General features: G+C 38.3%; 1 protein-coding gene across 3 annotated transcripts in view; it reads left to right on the top strand.

Annotated features, from left to right (window-relative positions):
* Positions 1 to 5,196: 5,196 nt before the first annotated feature.
* The window catches only part of LOC124163949, a 250,680-nt gene continuing 237,874 nt past the window's right edge, over positions 5,197 to 18,002 (top strand). For all 3 annotated transcript variants that reach the window (XM_046541072.1, XM_046541073.1, XM_046541074.1), the window contains exon 1: positions 5,197 to 7,072. The gene's annotated coding sequence lies outside the window, so the exon portion shown is untranslated. The remainder of the gene's footprint in view (positions 7,073 to 18,002) is intronic.

Raw genomic sequence — 18,002 nt, forward strand, 5'->3', positions numbered from 1 at the left:
TCTGAATTTTCCCTAAACCGACAACACCAACTCCGGATTAATATGTAAAAAAATCAAAAAGTAAACACGAAACAGATAAAGGTATTTTGATTTTGAATGTTACTATTTTTGTCTCCATGTTCCTGGGTTTCACCGCGTGGATTTTCTCAGGAACCCAGAAACCCAGGAACATGGAGACATCATCTAGACAACGCCGCGGAAAACTACGCATCAACGTTACTATTTTTTTTTGAACTAGTAAAGTTAGAATTGCCCAATTCTTTAACCATATTTTAAGGGATCCTTTTAACCAGGTGTGACTAACCTTCGGCCCATGGAACATGCGATGGTGGTCTGCGAAGCTAATTCGTTTTATAATTGGTAATTGCAAAATTTTGGGAATTAAAGTAAATTTTGTATGAGCTCTGTCCCGCGAGATTCAGCTTCATATGAAGTTTAGCCTTCGGGAGGAAAAGGATGGGCACCAGCGATTTAAGCCTTACGGACGAACTACTAAGGTAATCACTTGCGTAATTATTTTGCTTCTCTTGCAAATACTCTTGCCGTCGCTTTTTACATCATTTCACATATAGCGTTAAAAATCTTAAATATAAACTTTGGTTAAAATATAAACGTTGTTTTTAACCGTTATTATCAATACGTAATTTAAATTTCGTCGAGTATGCACACACGAGGTGTGTTAGAAAACTAATGAGACTGATTTTGTACTATCTTAAGTTTTTCAAAAAATATTGTTAACCCCTTCAAACTAGTTCCCTCACGCAGCTATATACCGGCAGAGTCGTTGTTCCCACGTTTAGCAACAGCGTTGGAAGTCTTCAATTAGCATGGCTTTTAAACTGGTCAGTCACAGTCTTTTGAATGTTCTCCAGAGTTCCAAAAGAATGTACTTTGAGAGCATGTTTCAAATGTGGGAAAAGGAAAAAGTTGTAAGGACTTAATTTAGGTGAATAGAGAGGTTTAGGAACAACAGCGATGCATTTAGAGGTCAAAATTTACCAATGGAAATGGCCGTGTGACACGGGGAATTGTCATGGCGAAGCATCCACTAGTCTGCAATGTCTGGTTTCACATTAAATACTCTTGGCAGAAATATTTCGGATGTTCAAATTGCCCGTCAAAATTTGATGCATGTTGAAAGTGTTTAAATTTAACTGTTCACTCATCATTCTTAATGTTAAACGACGGTCTGAGCTAACAAGAGCCCTCACACTTCCAACGTTTTCGTTAGTTTTTGAAGTTGAAGGTCTTCCTAAGAGAGGTTCATCTTCAACGTATTGTCGGCCTTCCAAAAATGGTTTGTGCCAATGGAAAACTTGTGCTCTTGAAAAGCTATGTTCCCCATTGGCCAGTTTCAACTTTTCAAAAGTCACACTCACGGATCCACCAAGTTTAATAAAAGACTTTATCGCACAGCGTAGCTCTAAATTCCGATGCTCCATTTTTGTAGCACACAACAAAAACACAGCTTCACTGATGGCGCTGTCAAAAATAATTTGTTAGTTGTATGGAGTTAAAGCTCGCACTGAAGAAGTGGAAGAGATGAATAAATCGGTCTATTGTAGGTCGGTATACTCAACGTTGCTATTTCCTCCGCAGTATTGCCAGTCTCATTACTTCTCTCACACACCCCGTATAATGAAAGGTTAAATATATGTTATTGTCAGTACATATTCATATTCTATGTGATAGAAGGTGAGGAATTACATGAAATTTAATTTGCGACATTACGAACTGGAGGAATTAATTTATTAAAAAGGTCTAAGAAGGGCATCGTCAAGTAAGGTTTGTTTCTACGGTAGCATAAGCATTTTTTAATACAAAAGTTATTGGGAAAAGAAAGAAAACCAGCGTCAGTGTTCCACAAGATAAAATATTATTTTTTATAGTTCTGGTACCTTGAAGCACTATTCTCTTTTTAGCTGAAAATTTTATCCCATTACTTAACCTCTTTAATTTTTACTGTATTCTTGGATAATAATGGCTAATAAAAGAACTTTTTACAGCCTAAGGTGACAGCTGGAATGTCCTAGAAACAGGAATGTCACGAATTTTGGCTTATAGATGTGAGAAGAAATGACCCGTCCAAATTCAGGAACCGAAATGAAAAATAGCAGACTTGGTGGGAAGAAATAATGGGCGCCTCATTATAGCGCCAATCAACTTGATGAGAAGTAGGCGATCCACTGGAAAGCTCTTCGTTGAGCAACCACGTGTGGACCAAGTTTCTACCAATTACGCTCAATATTACTGTTATTCAAATCAGATTTGAATAGTTAATATTATACCAGTCCCGCTCATCATTTAAGGATGAGGAAAGAGAAAGATGAGCATGAATTGACAGGTAAGACTTAAAACTAGAGAAGGTGAAGTTCCGTAGAACAAATAAATAAGATATTTAATAACTGTGATGGTGCCAGACTCAACTTCACAGAAGCCTATCAATATTTACAATGTATAACGAATATAAAATATTTGTACTATTAGCAAAAACTTGTTATGGTAAATAACATTATTGCTTGTGGCGTAGTATTTTCGCATAAATTTATTAAATTTGGGCGATTTCTGCTCTCGCGTAATTCGCTCAAAAATAGCATTACTTCAATGCATGAACTCTGCTTTCCAGTTCAACACATACAAATCGTCATAATTTATAAAATCCCCTTTCAGTACTCTTTTTTTCGTCAGCATTTGACGGAAGAAGACTGGAGGAAAGGTAGGCACTTGAGATGAGGAATTGGAACAGATGAGGATCCTGAGAGAGGTACCTATAATCGGATGACGGCATCACAGCACGAAAAATTAATTCTGTTGAATCTACTATCACGATGATGCGTCTCGAGCAGAGGTTTACGTTTGAACCTTCTTTTGATTGCTCGGGTGACCCCATTCTCTCTTTGACTCATCTCCTTGTATCTACTCTTCCGATCTAAAAATATAATTATGGACATTTGATCACAAATTTTAAAGGGAACCTGAACAAGTATCCAAGCATGCAGCGAATTTGCATGATTTAAAATCAATTGAAGTCACTGTCACTGGCTGATTATGGTTTTGAAATAAAATTCATAAAATATAGCGCGTACGGTACACGTTCATGTCTCTTAAATTATATTTATTACATATTGAGAAACGAGAAATTACTGTAAAGTCATCAACGCCGAACAGTCCGATATGATCGATGAGTTTTTCGATAGTTAGTGTCGAGTCCAGCGCTGTCGTAAGATCCTCCTCCAGCTAATATAATAATTAATTTGATATAAGTTAATTAAACCAGTAATAATATGATTTAAAATCAATTGAAGCCAATATAAACTGCCGATTAAAGTTTTAAAATAAAAATCATAAAATATACGGCGTAAAGCACACATTTAGGTCCCTTAAATTATATTTATTATTTCTTGAGTAATGAGAAATTACACAAAAGTTATCAACCCCGAACAGGTAGATATGATCGATAAGTACTGAGATTACGAGTGTCGAGGCCATTGCTACCGGGAGAGATCCTCCTCAAGGTAATAGGATCGTTCCTTTCCCAATTATGCCTGTGGGCTCTCTCTAAAAGATGTAGCTAATAATATAGAACGCGACTGAGAAAACCGCATAAACTGAAACGAGGTCCCAAGACGACAAAGTCGTATTTTATTTCGGATGCAAACTGCGCAGCAAAAAGTGTTTCAAACCTAATTCCTCGCTGGTTAAATAAAAAGAATGGGGATATTTTTCACGTGAAGCATCTCGTAAAAACACGAAGCCAAGCTTTTAGAATGTAGTTAGAGCGACAGCTGGAATGCTCACATAAAAATTTGACGCACGAATTTTTGTAATAGCTAAATTTACGTCCTTTAGGTTGATACACTGCTCCCACTAATTGATGATTGGAACAAGTATTTCTAAAAGAGGAGCTAACTAAAAAAAGAAAGACGAGGAAACTGATATTCCATAATAAATCAAGCCAAAAACTTCGAACAAAAAAGTCCGTAATTTCTTTTCTACCTTAAATAGAATCAATATGTCTATCATTGATAGTGCATCGCCTGCGAATTTATTTATCACATATGAATCGATACATATATTAATCCTCTATTAGTACGAGTAAATAATATTCTGGCTAGTGTCTTGAGAACATTTATTTTATGTTATTCCATCAAATCACACCAGAGTTTAAAAACAAATTCATATTTCCACGTATCGTATGCATGCGGAGCGCTAATTAACTTCTTGTTCTATTACAGCGTTTTGACATTTCTGAGAGAGAGGTGCTGAAATTGATATGTCACGTGGGATACAATTTCGAAGTATGCTTTGGAGCATTTCATAATATGCTATTTATTTTTTGTTGGCTTGCCTAATCACCAAACTGATTAATAATACATTTACGCACCTATACTTTACCTCTCTAAGCTTTCCACGCTAAATTTATCTTATCTTAGGAGAACGCTAATTAACTTCTACGTCTCTCACCTAATTTTACATTTTTTACGTTTCTAAGAAAGCGATCGGCGCTGAACGTGGGATACATATTCGTAAAGTATGTTTTGGATGCATTTAATTTGCTATTTATTTTTGCTGGCTTGCCTAAACACGCAACTGATTAGGAATACATTTACGTGCCCATGCTCCGCCTCTCTTGGCCTTCAAGAACAAATTTCTGCTTTTGCATTCCTTATCGCGTTTAAAGTATGTGCTTACGTTTCTAAGAAAATGAGGGGAGGGAGTGCAAAGAGGGTGGAGTGGGGGGAGGAGGTGGGTGCGCAATTGGCGGGATGAAAAGGAGGAGGGGGGAGAGGGGGGAGGGGGAAGGTTTGGAGGGGAGGGCGGAGGGGAAGGGGGAGGTAGGGGAAGGAGGGGAGGGGGCGGCGCACGGCGCCTGGCTGCGGCAGCCATCGCCCCACTCGCAGTCTGTGACAGAGTGCAGCCCGTGTAGCACACGCGAGCGGCGGCGGAGAGGCCGCGGGGACTCCGAAACACAAGTACTCTCTGCACCACCACCTAATCCACCATCCCTTGTGCCCCTTATTACTCTCCAACCATTCCACTGAGGCCCAAACAGACCACCCTCTTCCCTATCCCTCCTATGCCCCCAATCACTCAACGCATACTCTAACCCGCCCCTCATAAGCCGCCTCCACAGCCTCGCCCCCACCCCCCCCAATTACCCCCAACCCCTCCCTCCCACCCCCCCTCTCTTGGGCGAAAGGTGGAGGAGTGGAGGGGACAAGGGGACCACCCCCCCGACGCTCTGCGAAAAAATAAGAAGACGCCGCCGCGCACATTTTCTGCATAAATAGTTGCATGCGCCCGTGTACGGAAGCGTGTGTGAAGGAGCGAGTGGAAGAACGCAGTCGACTCCCCCGCCTTTACACCGGGTTGTGCATCTGCTCCTGAAGCTGGTCACCAGAGTCACCCCATGGAAGGCAAGCAGATATTTTGCGAGAGGAAAATGGTAACGTTTCCACCTCTCCCAACTCCACACCGTTCCCTGCTCGTCTGGGTACGCTGAGTGGGCGTAAATGTGAAGTACCCGACAATTTCTGACACCAAACAACGCACCTGTCCACTCAGAGACGCGCTTCTCTGGCCACCGACCCCAAACGCTAAAGAAAACGCCGGAAAGAAGAAAAGTCAGCAGAGGAGAAACCAAAAAGGAAGAGGAGGAGAATACATATCGTATTAATGAAGAAAAAGGGTTGAGGGAGAAGGGGGAGAGAAGTGATAGAGGAAGGGGAAGTCAGGAGCAACGCCGAAGCCAAAACGTATCCCGCATCTTTCCCCCCCCTCACCCTCTCCGGACTCCGCCAGGCGGTCCCGCCTACTCCTGTATTATTACCGCCGGCACGCCCCTCTCCCACTCTTTCTTTCCTTCTCTCTCTCTGAGCGGCCCGACGAGAGAAGTGACCCTGTTTCCACCGATGCACAGCTGAGGTGAAGGGGGAAGTGCCTTTGGAAGTTGTGCCGCTGCGGGGGAGGGAGGCGGTCAGAGTGGCTGCAGGTGGCGGCGATGCAGAACAGAGCGGGGACAAGCGGAGAGGAAGTGGTGGCGAAGCAGAGGACACCTTCGAGGGAGGCTACCTGCCGTTCGAGGGGCGATTCCCGCAGTGCGAGCACGAAGAATAATTAATAACAGTGGTGGTGATTAAAAAAAAGGAATGGACATTCCCACGCATTGGTGGTGATCCTACCGTGAATTGCTCACTGTGAGGAGAGGGTACTGGAATCGAAGTGGCGAACCAAAAAAAAGGTGGGACAAAAAGTGAAGTGGAATAATCGCCACATATATCTGGGTGCGAAACAAAACAATACTCAGAAGAAATATGATAAGGCGGCGGAACGAGAAGTGACGAGTTTCAACCCTGACACAAACAAGGACATTAAGTTGGGGCTACTTCCCAATTATATCCCTCGAATTTCAATATCTTACCCTCAAGTGACGAGAAGAAATACTAACGCTCACTGGACCATTAGAAACAGTGTACATGAAAGAAACATTAGAGAAGATCATTAGAATTCCATCTCCAAACGACTCTCCACTCCTACATCAGCCTACGTGAGCCCCGGTTTCCCAAAGCGGGAAGGGAGAAACAATAAAACCCTGAAGAAACTGTGCGCACCCGGGACCGGAAAATCGTCCCGGCAATAAAACCGCCCCCATAACAACCACCGGCTCCGAAACCAACCAACCAACCAACCCTCTGCCCCTTTTAGCCACTGGGAGACAATCGTACTCACGTTCACACGACCATCTAATCGGCGCTATATAGATCGATCGCGAAGGAGAGAGAGAGAGAGAGTGGAAGGGGGGGAGGGTTGAAGAGGGGCGGAAGGACCCCCTGTGCCCCTCTCGGTGTGTCGAGGGGGAGAAAAGAGGGACCCCGTGGCGGTGCGCGGAGGAGGCGCTGGGCTCTGAGAGAGAGACGGAGTTGAAGAGGGAGGGTGTAGGAGGAGGGAGTGGCCACGATTGGGAGAGGAGGGGGACGTGTGGAGGCAGTGGTGGAGGCGGTGGTGTTACTCAACGGGGGGCGGTCCTGGTGGTTTTTGAGATAGAGGACGGCCGCATCGGGCACTCTGCGTGGTGAGTCTCCCATTTGAATGATCACGATATAAGGCGTGCCTTAAACCCAAATGCCAAAATGTTATCCCAAGAGTACGCATCACTCTCCCTTGATCGGTCTTTTTTTCGTGAAAAATAACTCGTTCAAAACTATCCTACGTCTAGATATAAGCTTTCGCGACTCGTGATAATTATACACATTGTATTATAAGCCAAATACGTTGATAATGTCAATATTTTAAATTACTTTAATTCAAAGAGTCTTTAGGACATAAAAATAAAGTCGAGCTGTGAAAATAACTGAAATCCTTTTCTTTCATGACTCATTCCGAATTTATTTTAATCATAAAATAGCTTACACCAGAAGTTTTGACCCGACTTTGTTTCATCATTTCCCACGACAAAGTGACCAGCATTGGGTCATGAAACGTCCGGCCAAATCTCCTGGTGCTCCACGCGGCATACACCCCATGAATTATTATTATGGTATCATTGTGAATCTTTTCTGGGTTTATTAAGTAGACCCTCGTCAACGTTTGCTTAATTTGAGCCCAGTATTTTCTCGGTTGTATTTTTTTTGTACTTGAGATAAAGGCAAATATTGAGAAAAATCTAGCCTATATACCATGAACTTCTCTAGATAATGACTTAAATTATTAGGAGTCATGCATCGTGAAAAAAACTGAATACGACCGGTCGAGAGATAGGTATGCGTCCTCTTGCGTAAAAATCTCGTAAAATTCTTCCTGCCTCCGACGACCGGGTTCGAAGCTTGAGAAATAGATTAAATCTCAATATTGTGGTAGTAATGAAGTATTTGCGCTAAATCTTTCAGTCGCAGTTAGTTTTAAATAATACAATTAACTTTTAAGAAAACATGCACATGCGCAAGCCTAGCCCAACTTGGTTATGCGGGAAATTTAGTTTTTTGTTATTCTTATCGCATTCCGAAGGTTTCTGAACGATAGGATGGATTTTAAAAAGCCATAAAATATGATTGATATGCATAATGGCATAAAATTATGGCAAAATGTCGTGAAGCATATTGTTAATCACAACAGGAGGAGGTCCGCGGTGGTTATTGAGGTAGAGCACGGTGTCATCGGGTAATCTACCTCGTCAGCCGCCCATTTGAAAGTACATGATGGAAGGCATATGGGAGACCTGGCATTATTGGACCCATAATGGTAACTCGAGCTGAAACTAAAAAAAATTAAAAAGCATAAAACTGGCAACAGCTTACGGATGGAGCTATGATAAATTACAGTATTCTGTAACCAAGGTTCGAACACTTTATTTCTTTCACTCACATGAGATATATTTTACTTTTTACAATGGACTTATGTTTTCCTCATTGATTCAACTTAGCGTTATTAACTTAGTTGAATCTTGAATAATTAAACTTGGCAATTTTCCATATAAATTTATTTTTAATGCCCCTTTTGGTGGTATTTATCCGTCATCTTCTCTGGAACTCTAATTTTGTCCCACTTTTTTTAAATTAATGACGACAGAACTTCGCTTTCCAAGCCAGATTTACCTACTTCATACGTATTTCATCTTTTTTGCATCAGGCGCTATTTCTGATCACCTAATACATCTAACGGCATATTTCGGTAGCGCACAGCATGTACGAGGTTTTTCATGTTCTTTTCGCTGTTTTCATCCTCTATTTGTTTGGAAACTTGGTGTAAACTGAGTATGCTTGGATCACATCTAAACTTAAAAGAAAAGTAAAATCGTTTGGAAAATGTACAAATTTAATCATTCATCATCCCATTAGATTTTAAAAGCGACACGATGATATCCTTGGAAGTTTTCTCGGGATATACACCGTAGGGATTGTTTCCAATTCAACATACGTATCGGGCACGGACCCGTTCCCGAAGCGAATTCCTTTGAAATTACCTGCGGTTATGCGGAACCCAGATTGTTGGGATAGAGGAGCATCGTCCAGTCATTGCGGAGACCTGGCAAACAGGATTCTCTGAAATACTAACCCGGCGGCGTACCCAAGACTGCTTCACTTACACATTTGACCCGGAAACGGTGAATCCTTACGACACAGTGCTAACTTGTGTCGGCTTGGCGGAGTGGTTTAAGTTTTCCTTCCCACCTCAAAGTTCCGGATTCGAATCCCCAAATACTAGCGGAGATTATTTGAGGATTCTTGACTAAGACTTGAATAGAGTATGCTTCAGGAGGTACAAAATGAAATTAATTACCGTAAAAAAAATGCGAGGACCCACTTTTCAATGATATTATATCATATTAGGTATAACCCTCAGGTTGAATCTTTACGGGACCGCCCTTAACAGTATGTACTGAGCCAAAATTCCAAATAGGATATAATTAACCTTGTGGTCCACCAGAGCTCAAAATCCACATTAAAATGGTGAGAATGCGGGGAAGTGATTTAGGCCCAGGATAAGACAACTTATTTTTCTTTATAGAATTTTTGCTGCTATAACATCATATTCAAGAAATAGCATCAGGACTAATCATTTCTGAGAAATGTTCTTAATAAATCCTAATCCAGTTTTACTTACAATACGTACGTGTCCAATTAAGTTGCATAGATGCATCAATATGCTTCGGTCTGCAGGGTAATTTTTTTCGTCAGAAATTATTTATTGAAATTATTATCTACGTGCTTTCCGAGTATTCTCGAGAATTTTGCTCTCCCTTAAAGTACTGCCCGTATGGATTTTATCTGAAAGACCGGCGTTAACGATCAGCTATTGTATCTTTTTCCGCCATTCTAGCGATCCCTACGTCCTCGGCTCATATTAATCACGCTGATAAGTACGTCCTTCCGAATTATTCCAATACTCCGATACTATTAAGTATTGCTTAGCCACGTCTCCGGATGAGCGTCCCTCTCGCGACAAAAAAATCAACAGAAAAAAACTAAATAAACAGCCGCAACGATTAAAGTTACATCAACTATTTTTTGTTTCCATGAAAATTCATTTTATTCGAGGAAGAGATAACTCGCGCGAAACAACTTTATCGCGGACTACGATGGAGTCGGAAGTTTCCGAGAAATGCAAATGTTTATTGACGTGTTTATCATCCACCCTGCAGCACTTCACTCCGGGTGATTCCCATTTGAATTCTTTTTGACGCATCGTGTTTTGTTTTTATTTCTCTTTTTCATTTCTGTACGCCCAACTTACTGTGCATTATTTTTTTCCGATCGGGCGGTGGCGCACTAGCCGATAATTTTTTTAACGAATGAGGCAAAGCAATGATTTTTTTAAACGTTACACGTTTTTTTGCACAACTTTAGAGAGTTCTTTAACCATTAGGGGGAGTGTACAAGGCTAAAAGTTGTCGATAAAATGAGGTAAAAGCACATAAAAGTATAAAAAGGATCAGTGGCGTAACTAGGAATATGATTCGGGGGGGGGGGCTGGAGTGGCGACCCCTCCCCCCAGGCAACGGGATGTCCGAGAAAATTTTTCAAAACTGACTAGCTTGGAAATATGTTTCACACTATTTTGGCACAAAAAAAAATTCACTTTAAGCAGATGCAGTTATTATCTGTCAAAACTAGACAATAGTTTTAAATATTTTTTTATTTCTCTGAGGCTTTGGGGGGGATCTATCCCCTCATCCCCCCATACTTACGCCACTGAATAGAATGTTAAAATAATAACCTGCAATATGTCCACGATGCAATCCAGCCACCACTAGATTGAGTTATGTATCCCATTCCCAATTCAATGTTGAAATTTAATTTTTGTCAATCTAATTACAATTCACACGATTGCTAATTTGAGAGAATTTGATTACCACAGTACATCAGTGTAAGGCATCTTACAACGGAGTATTTGTTTATTTGTATATTCCATCGGCTTTTACCCCTTAGAAACATATACTTAGAAAATAAGAACACTTCTGCAAAAGTTCGAGTAAAACCTGTGCCGCCGCATCCGGCTCATAACACGACGGAAAAATTTTACATTATCCTTCATAATAACTTAGGAAGAAATTTTCCTATTTGCTAAAGGCTTTTTTCGCTTTTTTTTTATATAACCGGAGAAATAAAGACGTACGGCAGAGTTTTCACGAAAGAACGGTCGACGCAAAGTATGGAATTATTCGAGAACTTTCGCGTTCACTAAAATGCCAACCTGTAAACTATCGAATGCTCAAGCCCACATTTCGACGAAAATAAACGTTCCTTTTTAGCATTTTCATTAATAGCCCTTTATCCATCCTAAATAACCATAATAGCCGAAAAAATCTTCCGAAAAAAATATTATATTCTTTGCTAAATGAAACATCAGAAATACCCGGTGAATATAAAGTATGATAATGGGAAAGTACTTGAAAATTATTAAAACGATATGTTAAATTTTCGCAAAAATTGAAAAAGTAAGCTTCTTCCTATATCAGGCACAACAATCCTATGTATAGCTGAACTTATGAGTACCTATGCTAATTATGATGAAGAAATTTTCCTGTAAACAGCTATGTAGAGCATCAAACATTCCTAAAATATTTTGAACCATAAATGATGAAAGCGGCCTCTACATAATCCATTAAGTATCATTTTTTTAGGTTTGTACACGTGTTTCTAGCGAAAATAATTCGACAAAGAGGCATGTCTCTCGGATAATGATAACAGGGACTCGTTGTGGTACCTTTGAAACATAAAAGTTAACATCTATATATTGTAACATTTAATTCTTAATGCAGCTCATCAATCATATCAACTACAAAAGTTTTCTGCAAATAAAAACATTTCATGGAGAAAATTTAATTCACTGATTTCTGGAATGATTTTTTTCGCTGTGTCTCAAAACTTTTCTCGAATAGTCATAATCGCACCACTCTTAAAATTTTGGAAAATATTTTAAACTAACACGGTGGTATCGCGAGAATATTAGTGAGCCTTTCGTCACAAGAAGATGATTTTTCAGACAGCATACAATACCAAGCCATAAAAAGTTTCATACACCTATATAGATAAAGTGATTTGGTTCGGCGGAAATAAGCCACGGCATTAGGTAATGGTGATTTTTTAAACAAACTAGAAAAATAATTATAATTACAGCAATAATTTTTGCCAATTATATGTAAGCCAAATTCAATTCCGATTTTTTCATAATATAATCATAATTCTAATTCCCATCTGGTTTATTTTATGAGCGAAAATGAGTTTATATTTTAAACGAAATGTAAATGTTTAGGAATAATCCTTGATTATTATATTCTCTCAAACCATGTAACGACTGCTCTTAAGGTTTTTAATGAGCTGGAACATTTATATCATTGGTAATGAAAACCAGCATCAAAATGAATATTTCTACAGACGAAGTCTTCAATTCCCGGGGCAGATAATGGGCAAATAGAAGCTATTGCCATCGGAGCTCTACTTACTCTGTAATACTGCAAATAAAAAGAATTGGAGTATTTTTTCGTATTGACTCACTTTATCATTCGTTTGAAGACTGGAAAGAAAAGGTACAGGCCCCTTCCAAGTATTCCAGTCGCACACGTCCGCCTCTCTCCCGAGGAAACTTTCAGATCACACCCGGTTAAGGTATTGGATCGCCCCAGAAACTCGGCAGGCTCAGTAAAACGTCAATTTTTCCGGGAAATCGAGTACCTACAGAGCTATTCCACCGAATAATCGAATGAACTAGGGCTTTTATAGAGAATATATAACAGCGGACAGTGACCGACATTCTGGAGAGTGCATTCAGCCTCATGTTCACATTTCAAGTAATTTTTTTATCGGAACTAATATAACGAGAAATTGAAAAAAATGTCATAAAAACAATATTTTACGTTCAATTACCAGTAGCTTAGAATAAACTGTGATTTAACGAGCGTAATAAGAAAATCTTGAAAATGAAATAACTTTTTTTCGTTATCTTTTTTTGCAAAGTTAATAAGAGTAATTTATCATCATGATTTATTAATACGTATAACAGCACATAATTCCATAAAAATGAATACCAGTTGTGTGATGAATGAAATGGAGCAAAAGGAAGTGGACAAGGTCTAACTAGAATAATTTTATTGAAAGAACCGAGACAAGTGGTACATAAAAGTTTTCAATTTGAAATTTGATATTAAGGTAAAAAACATGTGTGCTTATTAGAGGGCAATATTCAAATTTAAATGAAAATAGGAAATGAAATGCCATAGGAAAAACATCTTACGGACAAAAAGGTACCATACTTACTTGAAACATAGTACTATACTTCTGTGTTCTCATTAAAGAATGATTTTATCGCCTATTATCAGTGAAAAAATGCTTTTCTAATTGCTATAAGACCTAATTTTTACCTAATTTGAGAGAAAGTATTATTCTAACATGAAATGCATTGACGTAAGTTCTTTCACAAATTCTGAATTTCATGCACTTAGTTAACGTTATCTGTTTACAGCAAGCAAGGGAGAATTATGGAATACAGGGAAGTCATTTGGAACAACATGTTTCCCCTACCATAACATACGTATTTCCCGTTGAAGAACAGCATCATTGAACATATTGATTTCAAAAATAGTATTAATTTATTACGCTGAATCCCACGTTCGCAATGAGAAATGTTTGTACTTTTCCAGATTTGCAATGAAAAATAATGACTTAGTGGCATATTCCATAAAAATAATACAGCTTCCTCAAAAGAACATTGCAATAATCGTTACTTATCGTCACTCACGCCTAAAACGTCCTGAAAATTTTCCATTAAGGTTTTTGATATTCAAAGCGTTATTGAACAATTGATTGCATCACATACGTTGATTGTGTCTATATGTTAAGTTACTTTAATTCAAAAGGTCATTAGGATACTAAACCAGAGAGAAATGAAGCCCAGCAGTGAAATTAACCAAATATCATTTCTTTCGAGATTCATGCCGAATTTACTTTTAGGTTTAAAACAGCCTGCTTTGCCCTTAGCTTCATAAGATAATCGAAATTATTAATCGTTTTATGCCAAAAAATAAACGGGAATAAATAAAAATAAATTCAGCAGATAACCTGGGATTAACCGTTTTATGCTTAAAACTAATACCACAAAATATTTGTTACAGTATTTTTACACGAAAACCTAGAACTTTATGGAATTAACTCCAGTAAGATAAGTCAGTTTTTATGGTCGATCGCTCTTACGAGCTTTCGAACCGATTTCCATGCACTTAGCCACGTTCGGTAAAGTGTTTACTAGTCCCCGCGTTCTTCGGTACCGTTCCAAAACCGTCTTCATCCGACGGAAACCCTCACTACGCGGTGCAAATACCCAGCCTCTCCCCCGACGCGCGCGGCCATTAACTCATCAGAATCAAAGTGCCAGAGTCAAGATAGACAAAGTGTCGGCCGGAGAGTGTGCACTACCAACCCCTCACCACCCTGTTTACCGCGCCAAGATTCCTCGAACTGCTTTTATATCTCCCGCATTGTAAGACTTAAGAGCACCCAAGGATTGACACCAATACTCATCTTCCGCCTGGTCCTTTCTCAGATGCCTCCAAGATAAAAGGCCTTTTTGAAATAAAGGGAAACCTCACTCACAATAGTAGTGTGATAGTGAAATACTAAGTATTATATTTTAACCCTCTTCGTGCCTCGGGACGATATACGGGCTTTTACTTCTCTACCGAAAAGTGCCACGAGCCGAAATATCGGGTTTGAGATAGGTAGATGTTCAAAATAATAATTTTACATTAACTTTACTATTGGATAAAAAATTTAAGATTAAATATTAAGTTGAAAATAAATATTGCAAGAGGAAAATAAAAAAGAGCATGACGATATTCCAAAAATTGACATAAAAGAATTCTCTTCTCTATGGTGGCACATTTTATTTTAATACCTTTGGCATTTCTCTTCAGTATCACCCTAAGCAGGATGAACTAAGAGACACCCCTAAAAAACACAGAAATATAAACCATATAAAATAAACGTCAATAATTCAGGGGGTAGGCGTGGTGCGTTTGTAGATAAGGCGTTCAACTCGAGTGTCCCGAGTTCAAATCCGATAGAAGCCATGAAACATTTCAAAATAAAATCCCTCGAGGTGCGTGGGAAAGGTCCCATGTATCCTAAGTGCGTTTCATTCACGCATCCAGTGGCTTAGTCAATGGAAAGCCCTTTCGAAATCACATTTTAAAGCGCTTAGCGAGTACCGGAATGGTGATGAGACAAGGTATAAGTAGAGGTAGAGGAAGATAATGTTTTTTTGCACGTATAATCGCATAGAGTAAGCGTCTTTCATAAAAAAAAACTCTCGGCCTATCGAATCAAATAAAAGCATCATTAAAATTCCCAAACTTGCAATCCACCACCAGCGGCACTTGGTTCAGCATATTTAGTTAAGGTCAGGAAAGTACAATATGCTAAAACTATGATTAGTGGGGGAGAATATTCAATGCAAAAATATAGGTACAAGATATTCTTTTTCATTTATGATAATTCATTGTTTCCGAGAAGCTAATACCAAGCATGCTTGCCTTAAAATTCCATTACACGCATATTAACATGAGCTGCTGAATCGAAAACTTATTGAAATAATATTTTATAAATTTGAGACTGAGGAAGCGAACATTCAAAAATCATTCAATAATTACCCTCTACGAATGGTAAATCTACAAGTTCGCGTATGGGTGAGTCAGGAAAGATCATAAATTCATCTGAGAACTGATTCATTCAAGAACTGAATTGTTGATAATTCCACAATAGTAACTTTGAAGTACGAAACGGTATTATGCGATCACTTGATGTACTCCAAATGCCCATAGTGTAAAATTCTTTGAAATAGAAAATTTTCTCCTTCTATAAATGATCAAGATTAAAATTCAAAGATTGTCTCGATGGCCGTAAAATAAATACCTTACTTTCAAAAAAAAAAAAAAAAAAAAAAATGAAAACTATAACAAATAAAATCCTCCCTATCATTCGTAAACTTGCAAATTAAAATAAACTGATATATTGACTATCCCTTCAATAACCTATAGATAGCTTTCCATTTGAAATTACGCGTTCAACTCTTTCAGTAATGGGCAAGCGCTTTTTTTTTAACAAAGCTTACTTTAGTCCTATTCTAGCTACTCCTCCAGCTGTAGTTCCCAAAATTAAATTATCGTAGAAACGCCTTGTGCTTAAGTTCATAGTATTTGCGTTTTTCAGAGAATGTCTTAGTACCTATTTAAATATAAACAATCTGGGAAATAAAAAAACATGTGACAAGGCGAATCAGGGTTGTGTAACCACTTTAGTTAGAGTGAAAGTTACATCCAGAAAAAAAATATTCGAAGCCAGGTAATTTTATTAGTTTTTTGCAATGAAAAGTTTCGAAAATATTATGCTCAAACGCAGGCATCGCATAAAACCTTTGTGAGAGCAAGGGACTTCCCTCATCATCGCCTTCACAACACACCACGTAATCCTATTCCCTATCAACGGTGTTCCCTGTTATCTACTCACTTCCACCTTATCTCAATCAAAAGCACTATTTGCTTTCAAAGCTTATCCACACAAGTAACGTTTTCCAAATTGCACGTGGCATAAGTCCGCGATCATACTGCTTAGCTTCCATTAGGTCGCATTGGACTTGATTAAACGTTGAAACATGATAGTTATTTAGTTTAGAAGATGTGGCCAGCGAATTTGTATCTAAGAGACGCCTAATCTCATGTTTTCAGATCATATAGCTTATTGCGATCCATATGGACAAAAGTTAAAGGAGGGATTATATCATTTTGGAGGCCACGAAGCATAACATTCATTTCAAATAAATAATGAATGCAATCATTATCATTTAACTTTAATTTCTTACTTCAGTAATGGCTCAACTAACTTAAAAATTGTGAAAAATTCATAAACTCTCAACGGTAGGTTGAAAGTGAAGACTAACCTAGTGTTTTCACATCAAATTAAAATGATTTTTATTTATAATTCTGTGTTTTTCAAATCTCTTATATAGTATTTCTTGCATTTTAATCATAGTATTTTCAGATCATGATATGAATTGAAGTGATATTTTATCACACATAAGGAAGGTAAGAATTAAGCTACGTAACACACAGTGGCATCGATTGGATTTTTTTATCGAAAAAATTTACTCCATATTACTTGTATTATTCTAATTTTACACCAATCTCAGCCATAATATACCAAAACCGAGTTAAGATTTTTTTATCCCACGGTTTCAACACACTATTGCCTTCTGTTTGAGCCTATTTTATCCCCAAGTTAATTCAACCCAAGTATTGGAATTGAAATACCGTAAAAAGGATTGAATTACTGATAATTCAGTATTAATAAATACAATGATTTGGGCACGTTTTATTTTAATTGCAACTCTAAAATAATGGCAAGCGCTATGCCCGGTTTTTTCCTAAATAAATGCATATTCAAACATGTGTTGGCATTTTTTCTATATTCAAGTAGCCATAACAAAAATATCCACCGGACATCTACCAAAATGTTTGAATTTGAAGTGAACTTTTATGTTCACTTTCCAAAATAAGCTAAATAGACTACACAAATATCTTGAATAACAGTGGATTGAGTTGGTTATTCATAAAAAATGAGGGCATGTACTTAAAATGGCTATTTACTTCCATTCTCGGTGGAATCTGGTTACTTTTGGCTCACAATCATGAAGCAAATTTAAACATTGGGCATGCTTTCGCCCCAGAAAGCGACTCAATGCGACAGTCTGTTCTATGTGAAATAAATATCCCAACTTGTATTGACATTTATTCTATGATCCAGTAACCATAACAAAAAGACCAACAAGGTATCTTACAAAATTTACAAATTTAAATTGAATTTTATGTTCACTTCCCGAAACATTCGTAATGAGTATTTTGAATTTAATACTTTGAATAGCAGTGGGTAGAGTTGGCATTTTCATACAATAATAAAGGTATATAATCATTATTTATTTCAATTTTCGGTAGAACCTGCTAAAATTTACCCCGTAAT

This window comes from Ischnura elegans, chromosome 8, assembly GCF_921293095.1.
Source record: "Ischnura elegans chromosome 8, ioIscEleg1.1, whole genome shotgun sequence".
NCBI lineage: Eukaryota > Metazoa > Arthropoda > Insecta > Odonata > Coenagrionidae > Ischnura > Ischnura elegans.